We start from the raw sequence: 19,526 nt of genomic DNA, 5'->3' as shown, positions 1-19,526 counted from the left end.
CGTTCGAATAAATAAGGGCGGCCATCGTAGACAAAGTCATCGTCCATATCCTCGTTATCAGAAAAATATTCAGCCATATTTCACAAAATCTTTCAGTGAGCTAGTCTTCTGCTTGTAGACAGGACAGACGCACGAGAGAAATGAGTGCAGGAGCTGGGCTTCCGTACACAGGCCAGCCGGCGGGAAAGTCTCGCGTGACTTGACGAGAGTTGGTGACACAGACCCCGAATGAGGATATGAGATCCCTGGTAAACACTACTGGAAACAGCCCGGTGGTGATTAGCATTCTGATGTTTCTTTAGGGGTCATATAATGACGATATGGGTAGAAAACGGGAAGAAAACTGTCTATTTACATGGAGGAACAGCATGCTGCCATCTGGCCCCGATGCAGCGCCGTTCAAGGACTGGCTTGGACACTATTTAGCTCACAACAACGCCTAGGAGGCTCAAAATCGCAACGGAGAACACTGGGTGAGTCGTCAGATCATAATTAATGTGAGGAGAGGGCTCCAGGTTCAAATAAACCCAAATTCTCCTTTAATGTAACTAAGTTACTGCCCAACACTGGTGACGTAACACAGCATCAGCGATTATTTTCAGCCCAACACATTCCCCCCTCTGGTCGCCAAGCATCCCGACGTGGCAGCCAGGCTGTGATGCTAACGGATGTCCATCTCTGCCTGTGAGAAAAATGATATCCACACCACAGGGACAGACACACACACGCACGCACACACGCATGCACGCACGCATGCACGGACACACGCGCCCACGCACACACACACGCACGCACACACACACACACACACACGCACCCACACACACACACACACACACACGCACGCACACACACACACACACACACACACGCACACGCACACACACACACACACACACGCACGCACGCACGCATGCACACACACACACGGCAACTGTTTATACTGCCCGCCTCATTCAGGCCATTCATTAACATGAAGAGACAGAGAAGCTCGTTTGGAATCTCTGGCTTTTAGGTCACATAAGCAAGGAGCATGCATACATACAGACAGACAGACAGACAGACAGACAGACAGACACACACACACACACACACACACACACACACACACACACACATCACTATGACATCACTATGACATCATCAGTGCCTATGACATCATCAATGATGTCATAAGATTAAATTGCTCTTATGACATCACTTCTTATGACATCACTATGAAATCATCAGTGGGACAAAAATGTAAACAGAACAAACAGAGATTGCCCACTTTCCCCTTCCAAAAAGACCAATTATGTGCATTTTGGATTAATATTTCATCGTGTGGTGAGTACCCGAAGCACAACATGTATTTTGGCGCCGTGAGATGTGTGTTTTGGCAGATTTTTAACAGCTGTACCATTAGCCTCCATTCTATGGTGATAATTACTAACTTCACGACTGTAGCTCACTGTAAACTGAGCGGACAGTGCCAGTAAGGCATCGTGCATCTTGGTTATGTGGGAGGGATGTGGCAAATGAGCTAAACTTCCAAAAAAAGTGGTGTATCCCTTTAAGTGCTAGGTGGATTATCTAATGGTATTCACCTTATTCCTGGAACTACATTTCTCATGATTCTCAGCGGTTGCCGGTTGTCGACTTCCTGTTTACATTTTTTTTCACTAGAAAGGAGGTGCGCACCGTTATCAAAGATTTGGAACGTTTGGCTTATTTTATCCGAAATGGCTAAAAATAGTAACGTTGTGTGGTTGCATAGCGGCAATATTTTACAAAAACGAGGTGAATGTCAATTCACTGGTACTGTATGGGCATATTTTAGCCAAAATGGCTAAAAATAGTATGTGGTTGCATAGCGGCCTCTTTTGTTTTGAAGGCTAAACGTCCAAACCGGAACTCTTATTATTTGGTCATTGAACGTAGCTTTAGCGGTCTCTCTCTTTTTCAAGATTCAAGATATTGTCACTCCGTTGTACAATTATGCACGTGTGAAATTATTGTGCTGGGGGGCTCCATTACAAGACATAGGTAGGTACAAAGTCACAACAATTATTATGATTATTTTCAGTCTCTTTCGCTATGAACGGTCCTGGGCGGAAACAGGCAACCGGCAGCTGGAAACAGGGAGGGAGGGTGTCATGGAAGCGCCCACCGTCTCACCAGGAAACTCGTGAATATGCCGGATTTTAGAGCCCGACTGATATATCGGTCGGCCGATATCGGCTTACCGCAGATATATCGGTATCGGCGTGCACGTTTGCCGATAGACGCCGATATGACCACTTCTTTTACAGACCATATAATGCTGCTGAAGCAATGCTTTGAGTGTCTAATAGCGTCGTTTGTCCAGCAGAGTGTGCCGACTCCATTTTCCATTCAGCACTGCAGCACATGTTTGTGGAGAGACAGAGAGAGAGGGGGGGGGGGGGGGGGGGGGGTGCATTGTGTGTGCTCTGTTTACTTTGTGGGATGAATCTGATCAGAGCGTGAAACGCAAGTGGAGACAGAAGCAGCAGGCTGAGCAGTAGATGTGTTGGTGTTGTCGACTAGTGTTCATGTCTTCACGGTAAGAACGTTAGTTTGTGAAATATGTAGGCTACTGGAAAGTTAATAAACAATCACCCCATCATTTCCCCTTTCAATAATGTTGCCCCTTTGCCTGACAACCGCCATGTCACTCAGTTGATCACAAAGCCTAATGTTGTAGTTTGTTAGCACCATACAGCAGCAGATGCTAATGCGTTAGCTTCCCATAACGTAACAAAGCATGACCAGAGCAAGTGTTTGCAGCTCATCAGAGGACATTGGACTGGATTTAGTCTGTTTTTTACGCTATCTAAGGCTATCTTAACTTACCTAACGCTAGTTGCAAGATGCAATGCTGGAAAGTAGATAGATAACGTCCCCATTATTTACTCTCTGTGAAAACGAGCATATCATGTCACCCGAATGTAGCGTTAGTAGGGGTGTCACGATATTTCGTCGCACGATATATCGCGATATCGAAACGTCACGATATGCGTATCGTCAGAAAAAAATGATATCGTAAAAAAAAAAAAAAAAGTTTGCTCCTGAATAATAATAGAACAAATTTAGCAGAATCAACACGCATGAGTGAGGGGGTAGACTACTACTGACATGGCAAAACAGCTCAAGGGGTACATAAGATTACATAAGTTTAGGGACCATTGAGCATGAGTTATTTAAGAAATAGATTGTATACTTTATTTTTCTTTCACCATGCAACAAACATTTAGTTTGTGACAGTGTGACACATTCTATTGCAAGAGAAGCATTATCTTCCATGTTGTTTTCTAGTTATTATAATAACAATTTCCAAAAACAGCATTTGTTTTGTATTTTGTGTATTTCAAATGAAAGACTATTTTTCCAGTATTTTCCCAGGGCTCCCTTGAAAAGAGGTTTCGATTTCAACGGGACTCACATGGTTAAATAAATTATAAATAATACATAAAAATTATTTACTTTTGTTAAAAAGAATATTGTTAAAATATCGTATCGTATCGTTATCGTGAACCCAATATCGTGTATCGTATCGTATCGTGAAATTAGTGTATCGTGACACCCCTAAGCGTTAGCTATTAAATTCCTTGTCAGCTTAGTGGATGTGTGTGTTTTCATGCACGCTGATGATGGCTTCTAGCCAAAAACACGTTCATTTTTGTCCACAATAAATAAGGAGATTATCCTCAAACCGAACAATTCCAGTCATTGCATTTACAAAGTTACCACCGCAAGTTACCATGCACGTTACCATGCAATGCTGGTACTAGGGATGCACACAATTAATCGAAGCTGGATTACTCGCTCGTTAAGGATTTACTCGAGCATGTGAAAATTTACTAGATCAAAACAAAACAAAAAGCAACGTGCATTCTGTCAGTGTGTATGCGAGGCTCTGTGGATGTCCCCTCAGAGTTACCGTAGAACAGGCAGTGCGGGGACTTGTTGACGAGAGCCGGTGTTGACGAGTGTGCTAATGCTAGGCGCTAGCTGTCTTGAGAATAAATGTGAAAGCGTGTTATAATGTTACAGCCTGACTCTCGTTTATTGTTTTATTAACAAAGTGTAAGTAATAGGTGGACCCGGACACTCGGCTATACATCCCTATAGCCCTTTTCAGACAAGTCATAAGATGCTCTACTTGAACAGTGTTCATTCGGATAAATTGGCTGGCTCCTCTTCCTCAAACCTGGAGCAACCCACCATCAGCGAGGAAGAGGAAAAGTTGCGATGCACGTACAACAACAATCACTTGAACAATGTTCATTCAGATCCTAGTCTCACCTGGACTGAAGCTGAGCAACTCGGCATCAGCGTTTAGAGCTGCGACGGCTGCAGGATGCACTGCGAGCAGAAAAGTAAACAATCTGCGGTAAGTGAGCCCCTGTTGGACCTAGTAGGCAGCGGCTGCGGCGGGGATTCTGGGCAAATGTTGACATGTCTAAAAGTTATGCCTCTACGTTTTGATGTGTTTCATAGCGTAGGCTATGCTATGCAATGCTGTGAGAAATATACAATAAGTTGCTGCTGTATAAATAAAGGTTTTATTGAGGAAAAAACGCATTTGGTATGGTTTGGATTTATTTTAATTTTTAATTACAATTACTCGATTGATTGCTCGTTAACGTTACCAATGATCGATTTCAGAATTTGTGGGAAAATGTGAATCCCTAGCTGGTACCATGCAATGCTGGAAAGTAGATAACGTCCCTATTATTTACTCTCCGTGAAAACGAGCATATCATGTCACCCGCATGTAGCGTTAGCTATTCAATTCCTTGTCAGCTTAGTGGATGTGTGTGTTTCACATGCACGCTGATGATGGCTTCTAACCAAAAACACGTTAGTTTTTGTCCACAATAAACAAGGAGATTATCCTCAAACCGAAAAATTCCAGTCATTGCATTTACAAAGTTACCACCCTGAAACTGTATAACAAATAACACGGCTGACGCTGCTGTTCTCAATCTCTCGATTCGGCAGCAACCATGAGTTGTGACCGTTAACGTTATACAGTAACATTAGATGACGCGTGAGTAGTGCTCTGTTTGTTTTGAGCATGTATTCACACAAAACTGTTTTGTTCAGTACACCCTCAAACCTAACAATTCCAGTCATTGCATTTACAAAGTCTTCCACTGTCACCCCTGAACCTGTATAGCAAATAACACGGCTGTCAGCTGATTTGGTGTAAAACGCTTGGACTATTATTATCAATCTCAGTCTTGATTCGGCAGCAACGATAACTTGTGACCATTAACTTTATACAGTAACATTAACAGCCAAATATTGCTGAAGATGACATGTGTCTCACAAGGGTGAGAAGGAAAAAAACATTTTTAGTCCAATCCATTGAAATACAGGCCCTAAATATGAATAGGAAAATGAATTAGTGAAGATTAAGCTATTTTGAATAGACTATAGAATAGGGCTGGGTTCAAAAAATCGATTCTCCGATTTTTAATCGATTTTCATTTTAATCCTCGATTATCGATTCATATGTCCAGAGATCGATTTTTTTTTAATAAAAAAAAAAAAAAAATTTTTTTTTTTTTTTTTTTTACTAAACAGGCTAAAATATTGTGCTGTGTGTGGTAGTTGAAACATAGTTTCAAGTTGACGTTTAATTATGTTTGTAGTTGAAACAAAAACATAAATACTGTAGGCTACATGAATGGAAATGTTTGATCATTATTATCTACTTTTAGAAATTATATAGGCTGAAATCAAATCACTGTGCATAATTGTGAAAGTGTCTTTATTGACAGATGAAAAGGCTGTTATTTACCCTTTGTCACCACGTGGTGAGTAAATATATGTGTAACTAAAACCATTAAAATTGACAACAGGTCTGCAACTTTTTTTCCCCATGTATCTACTTGGCTGGTTGGAAACCCCTGTGTTACATAACTGGACAGTCATGTAATTCAGGGTACAGCTCAAAAACCATGTTTTGGTATCACTAACCAAATCAATATTGAAAATTGATCGAATCGGAATCGAATCGAATCGAATCGAATCGAAATTAATCGATTCGCAACCTTGTGAATCGGAATCGAATCGATTCTTGAAATTTGAACCAATACCCAGCTCTACTATAGAATAGAACACATACACTGCAAATTAGTTTAGTTCCAGCTCAAATATAATATATAATTCAGTTAGTATGACGTGTGAGAGCATCAATCATTTTGCTCTCACAGACGCTTTTATTTATTTATTTATTACAGATGGCTGAGGGTGGAGGAAGCAAGGTGTTTAAACTAAATATTGTAATTTTAAACTAGAATATCCTGCTTCCAATACATATCTTTGTCACATGTGTGATAACCATATTTTTAGGGATCATTACTGCAAAAAAAATTGTGTTTAGGTATATATTACGCATATGTAAAGAATATCGGCCGATATATCGGTATCGGAAATCTTTTATTCCATAAAATCGGCATTGGTATCGGTTTGAAAAATCCCATATTGGTCGGGCTCTACCGGATTTACCAGGAGACCCTAACAATAGGTGCAAAATCTTAAACTATGTTCGATATCGATAAATTATGTTTACCAATAATCAGTGACACATTAAATTGCCAGATTTTTAACAGAGCTTGGCATGTCCAGCCAAGGTGGCTTGGCATGCTAGCCCCAGTCCCGGCTGGTCCTCTAAAATTGAAAATCCAAATTAGTGTTATTTAGATAAACTGACCTCATAACAGGAATCTATATTGTTATTTGTCTACTACAAATGTTTAAAGTTCATAAAGTGCCATATTAACATTTGTAGAGCTAAAACTATCAGCATTAGCTAGCATCAGCTGATGCTAACTTAACATTAGCTGAATGGAATAAACATTCCGCAGGCGGGCGCTTGTCGATGGCGTTAATACACCAGCAAAAAGCCCGCCCGTAGCTGCCGCTGATTGGTTCTGTCCAATCCTGGGCATGTGCTCAGATGGTGCATGTCTTGTGAACACAATACCGTCCCCATCTGGCAGAGTCAGGTTAGGGGGATTCTAGTTTGTCACTGTTTGGGTTTGATTTGTGTTAACCAGTTAAGTTATCTTTATTGTCCCTGTGAGGAAATCCACCCTCTGCATTTGAACCATCCTCTACTAGGAACCTTCCTTCATACAGCTAGGAGCAGTGGGCAGCCACTGTGCAGCGCACGGGGACCACCTCCAGCTCGATGCCAGTGCCTTGATCAGGGGCACTGACAGGAGTATTAACCCTCACATACACGTCTTTGATGGTGGGAGGAAACCCGGAGCACCCAGAGGAAATCCACACAAACATTGAGAGAACATGCAAACTCCACACAGAAAGGACCTGAGATGGGCCGGGGGTTCGAACCTGGGACCTTCTTGCTGTTAGGCAACAGTGCCTTGTTTCAAGTTAAGCTTGTAGTGCTAAAAAACATGTCTAATCATAATAGAATAATTACACCTAAAACACTTTGTTTTAGATGATAGCAAGATTACATTACAATGCACATTTATATTTCACAGTTTCTAAATGCTGCTATTATGAATACAGAGGAAACACTGGGGTAGCCTATCCCAAAATCAACATATCATGATTCCAATAACAGACTATAATGATTGTCTAGCTCTCTATATCTATCTATCTAGCTACCAAACATATCAGAGATACAGACATCTTTCTCTGTCTGATAGCCTGCCGTCACCTGCCCAACACTTCAGTTTTACAGTGACAGCTTCATGGCCTCCCTCCATTTGTTGCCCTTATACAAACTGCAATGGCTTGACTCCACTTGATGCCATTGTATATACAGTAGCCTACAAATCACACCATGACATCATGCCACGCCTGAGGCTGCACGCGGAGACTGTGGGCAATGAGTTGAACATTTGGGACTGTTTGTTTAAGTGGATAACCAGTTTATTCTCCTTTGATGCATTTCCCCCCCTGTGAACATCTGTTCGTGTAAGGCTTTTGAAATCGCAGGCTCTTGTTTAATAACTGCCTTTTCACAGGCGGTTTCAAATCAAGAATGATGGCAGACTGAACTTGACCTGGTAATTTTCTAACAATGGTAGAATTGTCTTGTTTAATGAAGTAGCCTACTACACTACAATGACTGGTAGGAGCAAAATCCAAGCATTCCATGCAGATCATCTGCTCTCCAGCCTGGACACAGGACCGTCCTCAGTAGGTGTCGTCAGCCCAACACAGTGTCGTTTCTAGAAATGTCCAACACTGCAGCTCTTTCAGTCCCAGTGACCTGCTGCATGGGTTCAAAACAGCTGAGGGGATCGGATCCCTTTGATGTGTAGCAGAGATTAAAATCACTGTCACTCACGTTTGACACGAAGATGCACTAGAAACAAAGTTCACGCAGTTTTGAAACTTGCCCCTTTTCGCGGTATTACAACATTGCAAACATAGAAGGATTTGCAGGGAGTCCGTTACATTGTAACATGCAAACTCGTAACACAAAAGGGAAGCAAGCTCGAGGCTCGCCCTGTTTATTTCACAGTTTCGGTAACCTGAAACTCTGGCTCCAGGCATCATGGGTCAAGCGACACGTTACCCCCCTGTTATAACTGTTAGAGACAGTTGTTATTGACAACCATCCCAGCATGTTTGGGATTGGAAGGGCAGGAGAGCTCAATGCGCAGCCGCTTCCCCCTGTAAGCAAAGACTTTTGTGGCAGAAATGAGGTATTATCTAGTATCTTACCTTTATTTCCCTGGTTTTGACAGATCCACGTCGTCACACCTTTGACTGTAAATTCTGTCCGCAGTTCTGGAAAGGATAGAGGCTTCTTCTACTCGCTGCCACGTACAGACCCTCCTCTCACGCTGAAGGACTGGCGTAATGCTTCTAATAAAGGCACAGCTACATTCCTCCAGCTTTGACTTGTGCTGCCTTCAAGTGCTCCCCCCGTAAGCTCCGAATTCCGAGATCAGACCTTGTAAATACGACTTGTCGTGTATTCAAGTGCATTTGGTTTTTAATAACAAAACTGGGCCCATAATAAAAGTAGCTTTTTGGTGGCTGATGTTTCCTTAATAAATCAAGCTTGCATTGCATCGCTTGACTCAAGAAATGCCATGTTACTTTTTAAACAAAAAAGCATGATGACTAAACAGTGAAAACAGAAACATAATACACTAATTCTAGTTATTTAAATGGAATAGCAAACAATAACATGTAGGAATAAGTTAACCAATAGCTTGTTCAGTTGTAGACAGGCTTTTCATGCTCTCCGCTCCCTAAAGGACACTCAGCATCTCAATTCAGTCATATTTAACACTTTGTCACCGTAGTTATATGCACTGAAATCATTCAAGATTCAAGATTCACTTTAATAGCCACAGTAAACCCCATGGGAATTTGACTTAGTGCAAGTAGCCTATGCAGCACACATCACATCAATAGACAAAGCAATAGCCTACAGACAATCACAATTATAAAGTGCAAAATATAGTCCTTTAAAGTGACATATTATGGGGGGGGCAGGGTGGGGATGTGGTGCGTGATGAAATACTTATTTCTGGGGGCTTTCGGGTCTCGTTGAAGAGGCGGATGGCAGTTGGGGAGAAGCTGTCCCTGTGAGCCGAGAGGTTTTGGTACCACCAAACCTCAGTCTTCTGCCAAGGGGGAGTCTCAAAGGGTATTATGACCTGGGTGGGTTGGATATGACTTGAAGACAGTGTCATTCAAGTGCTTTTGGTCAGAAATAATATAGCAAAATGCACGGTTGGAAACATACATGGCCCTGCATCACACACAGGCCATCCCTGCTCTAGTCCAAATAGTATTTGCAGCTGATCTATTCTCGTCATGATCAGAAGAACAAAAAATTAGTAGCAGCAAAATAGTGTGGTCCTTTATGATATTTACGGTAATGTGATTCATGCTGCCCGTCACGTTTACATTTTTGGATCTTGGTTTCCAGAGCTCGTCAGTGGATGTACCTACACCTACACTATCTGGAAAAAACGAATATGCACACGTGGCTTTTCACTTTTCTGGTGTTCTGTGAAAAGCTCTCTGATATTACGTTTTGTTGATGCTAGAGAAACTAAATAGAGGCCCAACATTTAATAGGCTATACTAGATTATGTGGGCTATGAACATCCATAGGCTACTTCAAATGAGTCTCAAGATTTACTGTGTAACTAGGATAAGAGGAGAAACACAATTATTGCATTTACTAAATAACGCATTGTAGCCTACATGTGTGAGATGGGTTGGGTTGGGAACTTGTATCATCTTTGCCATGGAGGAGCAACGATTAATTGATCGACAGAAATTTGATCGCCAACAATATTTTATATAGGCTATTTCTATAACGGACTGCGTGTCCGTCCTCCCGTTATGGCACAGACCGTCTGTCCTGTGGGCCCAATGTCATGTGGGCCCCAGCCCCACAATGTCGTGTGGGCCCCAGCCTGTTCTGTGGACCCTATCTCCTCTAGGACTGTATGACATCATCAGCGACCTGGCCACATATGACATCATCGGCGACCTGCTCATTCGGTCCCCAGTTGGCAACCTGGCATCTTTCTTTCTTTCCTTTCTTTCTTTCTTTCTTTCTTTCTTTCTTTCTTTCTTTCTTTCTTTCTTTCTTTCTTTCTTTCTTTCTTTGGGGGGGGGACAGACAGACAGACAGACAGACAGACAGACAGACAGACAGACAGACAGGCTTATCTTATAGACGCCTCGGCTCCCGAGTGCTAGGCCTAAAAAAAAACCTACAGAATGAATTTAGTAAGTTCCTGAATTGTTAGGCCCCCTTATTCCATAACTTCACATCTTTCCCTGTACCACAGTATGTGTTCTTACGTACTGTACTCGTACACAGTACAAAAGATTGCACCCCTCTGGAGCTGTCCAGATGTTACCCTAATCTAATTTGTCCGTCTTATTGCCCCATTTCCAAGGTGCTGCTGCACTGCTGTGCTGCTGCGCTGCTGCTGTGCTGCTGTACTGCTGAAGGAGGCTTTTGTAAAGAAAACATTTAAATAACAGAAGCACCCAGGAAGCAGGAACTCCACAACAAAGTGGCCAAACTAACTACTTTGCGGGCTGTAATCTAACATCTTACCAAACTATCCTACACATTCATGTATAACCTATGTACTCCAAAATAAATTATGTCACTTTATACATGAATGTGTAGGATAGTTTGGTAAGATGTTAGATATATATATATATATATATATCTAAATATATATGTATATATATATATATATAAAGTTACATAATTTATTTTGGAGTACATACAGTACATTTGCCAGTTTGTATACATGTAAAATACAGTAACAAATAAAAATAAACACATTACACAATTAGACAATACAAACAATGAACATATACCCTCCCCCCACGGCGTCACAGGAATGGTACAATGATCAACATCATTCGCAACACCTTAAAGGTATATATAAAAAAGAAAAAAGGAAAAAAGGAAATAAAATAGCAGGTCCACTGAGTGTATAAATAGTTTTAGCTAAGGGGATTTATTGAAGGAAGATGTTGCAGGATTTCTCCTGACAATGTACATAATCTTCTCTGGAGTGCAATACGATGAAAGTTCATTCAGCCAATGTTTTTGTGATGGTGAGTTTTCTGATTTCCAGTTTATAAGAATATCTTGAGTTAAATTAAGCCTGTCAACATCTCCCAGTAAGTAACCAAATTCTGGGGTCACATGGTAGGCCTATTTCAGACTGTGACATGTGAAACAGTGACTATAATGAACTTCCAGAAATCTTCCTATGTAGCTTTCTGACACGATCACCTCCAGTTGTAACATAGATTTCACATTGCCCAATATCTTGTATGAGATGACATCTGTGAAGGGATTTGACCAGCAGGCGTCGCTGTTCTTCAAAGGTAAATCTCCCAAAGCCCAACTAAGTCATTAACCCTAATATAATAATAAAGTGTGCTTGAAAACAGAGTAATATGAATTAAATCAATGTCACATAAAATATGTCACGGTACATACATAATCCATACTATAGTCACAACTCATGGTTCAATCCATACTAATCTAAACTATATCCCCATAAATCCAAAATTATGGATATACCATGAGTTGTGACTATAGTATGGATTCCATACTATAGTCACAACTCACGGTATATCCATAATCCATAGTCAGAACTCACGGTACATCCATAATCCATACTATAGTCACAACTCACGGTGCATCCACAATCCATACTATAGTCACAACTCACGGTACATCCATAATCCATACTATAGTCACAACTCACGGTACATCCATAATTCATACTATAGTCACAACTCACGGTACATCCATAACCCATATAGTCACAACTCACGGTACATCCATAATCCATACTAGTCACAACTCACAGTACATCCATAATCCATGTAGTCACAACTCACAGTACATCCATAATACATGTAGTCACAACTCACTGTACATGCATAATCCATACTATAGTCACAACTCACGGTACATCCATAATCCCTACTATAGTCACAACTCATGGTACATCCATAATCCATGTAGTCACAACCAGTGTTGGGCAAGTTACTCTGGAAAAGTAATTAGGTACTGATTACTGATTACTCCTTAAAAAAGTAATAAAAGTTACTTTACTGATTACTTTTTTTAAAGTAACTAAGTACGTTACTAGTTACGTTACTAGTTACTTTTTTTTTTTTTACCCCAAATACCTTACACTTAAGTTGTTACATGTCTAGCATGTCACTGTATTAATTATTTTTGCTTTGGTATTATATAGGCTATGTTAAAAGAAACGCCAAAGGCATTTTACTTTGAAATTCGGTTAGAAAGAACAGGAAGTGGTGTGTTAAGACTGGCTAGCTTCACACTGGAAAAGACGTGAAATAATAGTCAGACAGTCAGACAGATAACGTGAGTTTAAGAAAGATGTTGTTACTGTCGGAGTGGTAATAAAACAACACAGCCTCAATGCAAACGTTTCAAGCTTCGTTGCTGAAAGAAAAGTGATGATCTGTCAACATTCACGGTACATCCACAATCCCACGGTCTTGATCCAAGATGGCGGCAACTGACTTTTGTCCTGTGTCTCTGTTCTGTGTTTGTCAGTGATAACTCGTTTTTAATCGGAAATCTCACTCTTTTGTGAGCATGTTTTACTGACTTTAGAATCTATGGCTGGATTTCAAATAATTTACTGGATCCTACACCCGATTCACCTGCTTTTATGGACAATTGTGGTAGGATTGTTTGTGCTACTTGCATCTGCTAGCTTCAGCCTGGGCCTGGGCTTTTACCATCCACCACCCAGCTCTGCTAGCTGTGGCCTGGGGCTTTTCACCATCCACCATCCAGCTCTGCTAGCTGTGGCCTGGGGCTTTTCACCATCCACCATCCAGCTCTGCTAGCTGTGGCCTGGGGCTTTCACCATCCACCATCCAGCTCTGCTAGCTGTGGCCTGGGGCTTTTCACCATCCACCAACCCTGCTCTGCTAGCTGTGGCTTGGGGCCTCCACCATCCACCATCCAGCTCTGCTAGCTGTGGCCTGGGCCTTCACCACCCACCGTCCACCATCCAGCTCTGCTAGCTGTGGCCTGGGGCCTTCACCACCCACCGTCCACCATCCAGCTCTGCTAGCTGTGGCCTGGGGCCTTCACCACCCACCATCCAGCTCTGCTAGCTGTGGCCTGGGGCTTCCACCATCCAGCTCTGCTAGCTGTTGGCCTGGGGCTTCCACCATCCTGCTCTGCTAGCTGTGGCCTTCACCACCCACCGTTCACCATCCAGCTCTGCTAGCTGTGGCCTGGGGCCTTCACCACCCACCATCCAGCTCTGCTAGCTGTGGCCTGGGGCCTTCACCACCCACCGTCCACCATCCAGCTCTGCTAGCTGTGGCCTGGGGCCTTCACCACCCACCATCCAGCTTTGCTAGCTGTTGGCCTGGGGCTTCCACCATCCAGCTCTGCTAGCTGTTGGCCTGGGGCTAACACCATCCTGCTCTGCTAGCTGTCGCCTGGGGCTTCCACCATCCTGCTCTGCTAGCTGCCGCCTGGGGCTTTCACCATCCTGCTCTGCTAGCTGTGGCCTGGGGCTTCCACCATCCTGCTCTGCTAGCTGTGGCCTGGGGCTTTCACCATCCTGCTCTGCTAGCTGTGGCCTGGGGCTGGGGCCCATTCCATCCACCCTGCTCTGCAGCCTGAGGCCCACTGCATCCACCCTGCTCTATATAACTCTACGTATATGACTATAACTATAACTCCAATGACTATTGGGCCCACATACATGGACATGCACGCACAGTCCTACCCTCTCCCCCCACCCCATCCCCCTGCCTCCACACATCCCTCAGCCTTCACCCCCCCCCCCTTTCTTTTTGTTGTTTGTCTGTGTTTTATGTTTTATGTCTGTCTCTGTTATGTTTTATGTTCAGAGGTTGGCCCTGCTCCGGTTGAGTGAACGCTGGCGCGTTTAGCTGCCGCTGCTCTCTGGTTGCTAAGGCCAACCCCCCCCTCCCTTCCTTTCCTTTTGTTGTTTGTCTGTGTTTTTATGTCTGTCTCTGTTATGTTTTATGTTTAGAGGTTGGCCCTGCTCCGGTTGAGTGAACGCTGGCGCGTTTAGCTGCCGCTGCTCTCTGGTTGCTATGGCCAACCCCCCCCTTCCTTTCTTTGTTGTTTGTCCGTGTTTTATGTCTGTCTCTGTTATGTTTTATGTTCAGAGGTTGGCCCTGCTCCGGTTGAGTGAACGCTGGCGCGTTTAGCTGCCGCTGCTCTCTGGTTGCTATGGCCAACCCCCCCCCCCCCCTTCCTTTCCTTTTGTTGTTTGTGTTTTATGTCTGTCTCTGTTATGTTTTATGTGTGACCCATGTATTGTGTAAAGCGACTTTGAGTATTTGAAAAGCGCTATATAAAATAAATGTATTATTATTATTAATCCATATGCAAAACTCAGGGTACATCCATAATCCATATAGTCACAACTCACGGTACATCCATAATCCATACTATAGTCACAACTCACGGCACATCCATAATCCACACTATAGTCAAAACCCACAGTACATCCATAATCCATATAGTCACAACTCACGGTACATCCATAATCCATACTATAGTCACAACTCACGGTACATCCATAATCCATACTATAGTCACAACTCACGGTACATCCATAATCCATACTATAGTCACAACTCACGGTACATCCATAATCCATACTATAGTCACAACTCATGGTACATCCATAATCCATGTAGTCACAACTCACGGTACATCCATAATCCATATGCAAAACTCAGGGTACATCCATAATCAATATGCAAAACCCAGGGTACATCCATAATCCATATCGTCGCCTTGCTAACCTAATGGCCTAAGTCACTTTTTTCCCGAAAATGATATTTTTGCCTAAGTCAGCTCTTCAGGATGCTCCCCACCTCTGGTAAAACGGCCAACATCCTAATTGAAAAGAAAATGCTGTTTTTACCTCAATATTCGAATGGCCTAAATCAATAGTGTGACTAAATCAATCTAACTGTGACTTAGGCCATTTTATTTTTGCCTAAGTCACAAGACAATGCGACTTAGGCCATTTTACAAGCTTTTAAAATGGCATCTGCATCAAGGAAAAAGAAATACTTCAACATAAATGAAGCTCTTTGTATGTACAAACTGCTAGTGGGTTGGATACGGGTGTAGCCTCAGCAAGTGGGACACCGATTAGAATGAAGAGGACCAGAGGAACATATGCCAAGGGTGTTTATTTAAAGCAGATCCCTTGATGATGATGTACAGGCAGATGTACAGGCAGATGCAGATGTACAAGCAGATGCAGATGTACAAGCAGATGATTTAGGCTTCAAATAATGCATCTGTACATGGCAATCAATAGGGAAGAACGAAAGCAGCCTACTGCTGTCTGGAGCACACACTGAGTGTGAAGGCTCTTAGAGCCTCTTAAGTGCAGGTGTGTGGTCATCAGTCCAGAATTAGGTGCAGGTGTGCTTAGGGGAGGGAAAATGGCTGGAGGTGAGGGAGTGATGGGTTATGGGAATTGGAGTCCGAGAGTCACTTTTGTACAGCCGCCCCCATATTCACTAGTGAATATGTATACTAAGAAAAGTGACTAGAGGCAGAGGAATTGAAGGTAAGGAGAGTAAATGAGGCAAACCGTTCGGCTGTCATGGCCGCCCCATAGCAGGGTGAAATGGGGCAAGCTGCATGGCCGGTGGAAAAAGAGCCAAGACGGCCGGGCTGAAGGGGCCATCTGGTCCGGAGGGCATCCAGGAGGCAGAGCAGACAGGTTGAGCAACCCCGGATGATGTCCCAGACACTGATGCCACAGACAGGACCTTTCCGGAGGCCGACCTGGATGCTGGTGACGCCGGCAGGTATACTCAGGGGGCCGGCCCGGATATTGTCGACTCCGGCTGGACTGTTCTGGAGGGTGCCGCCGAGGGATGGGAGCCACGGAAGATTGGCGCCGAGGGATGGGCGCCAAGGGAGCAGATGGAGGTGCGGGGGCCACCAGAGCAGGGGCTGCAGGGGGGCACCGGGACTGTAGCTGGGGGGGCCACCGGGACTGACAGTGCGGGGGCACCGGGACTGGCAGTGCGAGGGGCACTGGGACTGGCAGTGCGGGGGGCACTAGGACTGGAGCCAGGGGGGCCACCGGGACTGGCGGTGCGGGGGGCACCGGAACTGGCAGTGCAGGGGGCACCGGAACTGGCAGTGCGGGGGGCACTGGGACTGGCGGTGCGGGGGGCACCTGGACTGGCGATGCGGGGAGCACCAGGACTGGCGATGCGGAGGGCACCAGGACTGGCAGTGCGGGGGGCACCAGGACTGGCAGTGCGGGGGGCACCAGGACTGGCGCCAGGGGGCCCACCAGGGCTGGCGATGCAGGGGGCACCGGGACTGGCAGTGCGGGGGCACTGGGACTGGCGGTGTGGGGGGCATCGGAACTGGCGGTGCGGGGGGCACCGGGACTGGGTGAGGCACAGGGAGCGCCTGGACTGGGTGAGGCACAGGGAGCGCCTGGGCTGGGTGAGGCACAGGGAGCGCCTGGGCTGGGTGAGGCACAGGGAGCGCCTGGGCTGGGTGAGGCACAGGGAGTGCCTGGACTGGGTGAGGCACAGGGAGCGCCTGGGCTGGGTGAGGCACCAGGAACGCCTGGACTGGGTGAGGCACAGGGAGCGCCTGGACTGGGTGAGGCACAGGGAGCGCCTGGACTGGGTGAGGCACAGGGAGCGCCTGGGCTGGGTGAGGCACAGGGAGCGCTTTCCTTGAGTACAAGCATCCCTCTACCGCATCAAGCCTCCTCAAGAGGTGTCTCAAATAGTCCATGGTGTCTCGTGCAGGTTGACCATGCTGCCGCTCAGGTGTAGGCCCAACTACATGGGGATGGTATCGTTGTGGGGGAGGGGGGTGCGATGGTGGATGATATCCCCACAACTGAAGGTATGGAGGTGCCCTTCTTCCCCCTACTGGCTGCTGGTTCCTCTGGTCCATTCCCACTTGCTGAGGCCCATCTGGGCTCGAAGGACCATGTACATGCAGCTGGATAGAACGCTCATCCATAGGGACTTGAGACTTGACTTGGACTTGCCCCTCAAAAACTTGACTTGGACTTTCCCCTCAAAGACTTGACTTGGACTTGCCCCTCAAAGACTTGAGACTTGACTTGGACTTGCAAAAAATTACTTGTGAGCAGTGAAATTGTTTGAAATGTTAAAGGGTTAGTTAAAACCCAGCAAAGGGCTGGAGGAAGAAGTGAGGAGAGGCACATGCCTCCTCAGTGTTTGATTTAATTGACATTTGTTTGATTTAAGAAGGATTTACGTTTAAATTACAATTTGTTAAGAGTGACCCAGCAAAGAAGAGCTGGAGGAAGAAGTGAGGCACATGCCTCCTCAGTGTTTGATTTAACTGACATTGTTTGATTTAAGAAGGATTTAAGTTTAAGTTTAAATTACAATTTGTTAAGAGTGACGCAGTAAAGATGAGTTTGCTTTATTAAATAAAAGTCAAACTGCCCTCTGTCTCCTGAGTCTCTATCTATGTGCTCCACTAGCGTTTTAAACTGTTTGTGGTCACAGAAGTGGGAATAAAAGATGTGCAGTGTTTTGCCTAAGTCAGGTTTAAAATTGCCTAAGATGCAACGGCATGTTCATAAATTGGCCTAAGTCATTTAATCCACTTATGCAACATGATTTGACATACAGCGTTATTTGTATGTTAATAGTCATATATTGTCATAACCTTTTTGTGTGAAATGATTAAGGAATATCATATACTCTCTATTTGGTTCAGTTTTTTGTGTCTCCTGAAAAACTTGAAAATATGACTTAGGCCATTAGTTTAGCAAGGCGACGATATGCAAAACTCACGGTACATCCATAATCCATACTATCAAAACTCTTGGGTGGGGAAATGAAGTATTTCTGTGCAAGTGTTCAGGCAGTGGATCATGGCCCATTTAAACTGATGGTTAGGCAGAGCTGTACTGTTCACCAATGTCCACTAAGTGTCAGCAGCATCCAATGGATGAAAGTCATTTGAAAACAGACAAATGCCTCTCAAGCATTACAGCAATTGTTTTCAGTGAAGTGGTATATCTACAATAACCTCTATTTTTTCTTTCTTTTTTTGGTGACATCTTTGGAACTAATCGGTACAACAACAACAACAACAAATCTGCACTGCCCATGTCAATCAAACTGACTCCTGTGCTGTGACCTCATTTTCATCAGATTTTCTGATCAAGTTAAAGTTTATTTAGGTGGCGCTCTATGCTTTTTCTGTTCAGTCATGGTGGCTATCAGTGCTAAGTAGCCAGTTCTTCTTCTGAGCATTTCAAACAAACTGCTGTTGCTGCTGTAATGTAATGTAATGTAATGTAATGTAATGTAATGTAATGTAAAATGCATCACTTGCCTGAGAATTCCCCTCCGGGAAATACCTACAAGTCAAGTCAAGTCAAGTCAAGTCAAGTTTATTTATATAGCCCTAATTCACAAGCATGTCTCAGAGGGCTTCACAGAAAATATGTCTAGCTAATTCTAGCTGACACAACAGTAGCAAATTACAGAATAAAGATAACAATTTGAACAATTGATAGAGAAATATAGAAAATATAGAAATGAAGGATAGAGCAGAGGAGAGAGCAGGAGAAGGGAGGAGAGCAGGGGGAATGTGAGAGAGTGATGGGGTGGGGAGGGAATGGGAAATGTTGGAGGGTATAGGAGGTGGGGAAGGAGCAAGAGGAGAGAGCAGGAGAGGGGAAGGGGGGGGAGCGGGGGGTGTGTGGGGGAGAAGAGAGCAGGGGGAGGGAGGAGGTGGGGAGAGAATGGGAAATGTGGGAGAGGAGAAAGCGTATGGAAGAGTATGGGAGTATAGAGGAGAATGGGAGACTATATGGAGAGAACAGGGAAAGGAGGGCTAGCTGACACAACAGTAACAAATTACAGTAGTAATAATAACACATCGAACAATTATATGATAGAGAAATATAGACACACATCTTGCAAACGGACATATGTCG

At 44.2% G+C, this 19,526-nt stretch overlaps 1 protein-coding gene across 1 annotated transcript in view; it reads right to left on the bottom strand.

Moving 5' to 3' along the window:
* Positions 1-8,808, bottom strand: part of LOC310775148 (prolyl 4-hydroxylase subunit alpha-2-like) — a 113,274-nt gene extending 104,466 nt beyond the window's left edge. The window contains exon 1 of the mRNA XM_083635243.1: positions 8,719-8,808. The gene's annotated coding sequence lies outside the window, so the exon portion shown is untranslated. The remainder of the gene's footprint in view (positions 1-8,718) is intronic.
* Between the last annotated feature and the right edge of the window lie 10,718 nt (positions 8,809-19,526).

The sequence above is a fragment of the Poromitra crassiceps genome (genome assembly GCF_964638095.1).
Source record: "Poromitra crassiceps genome assembly, chromosome: 1".
Lineage (NCBI taxonomy): Eukaryota > Metazoa > Chordata > Actinopteri > Beryciformes > Melamphaidae > Poromitra > Poromitra crassiceps.
This window is presented reverse-complemented; position numbering and strand designations above follow the sequence as displayed.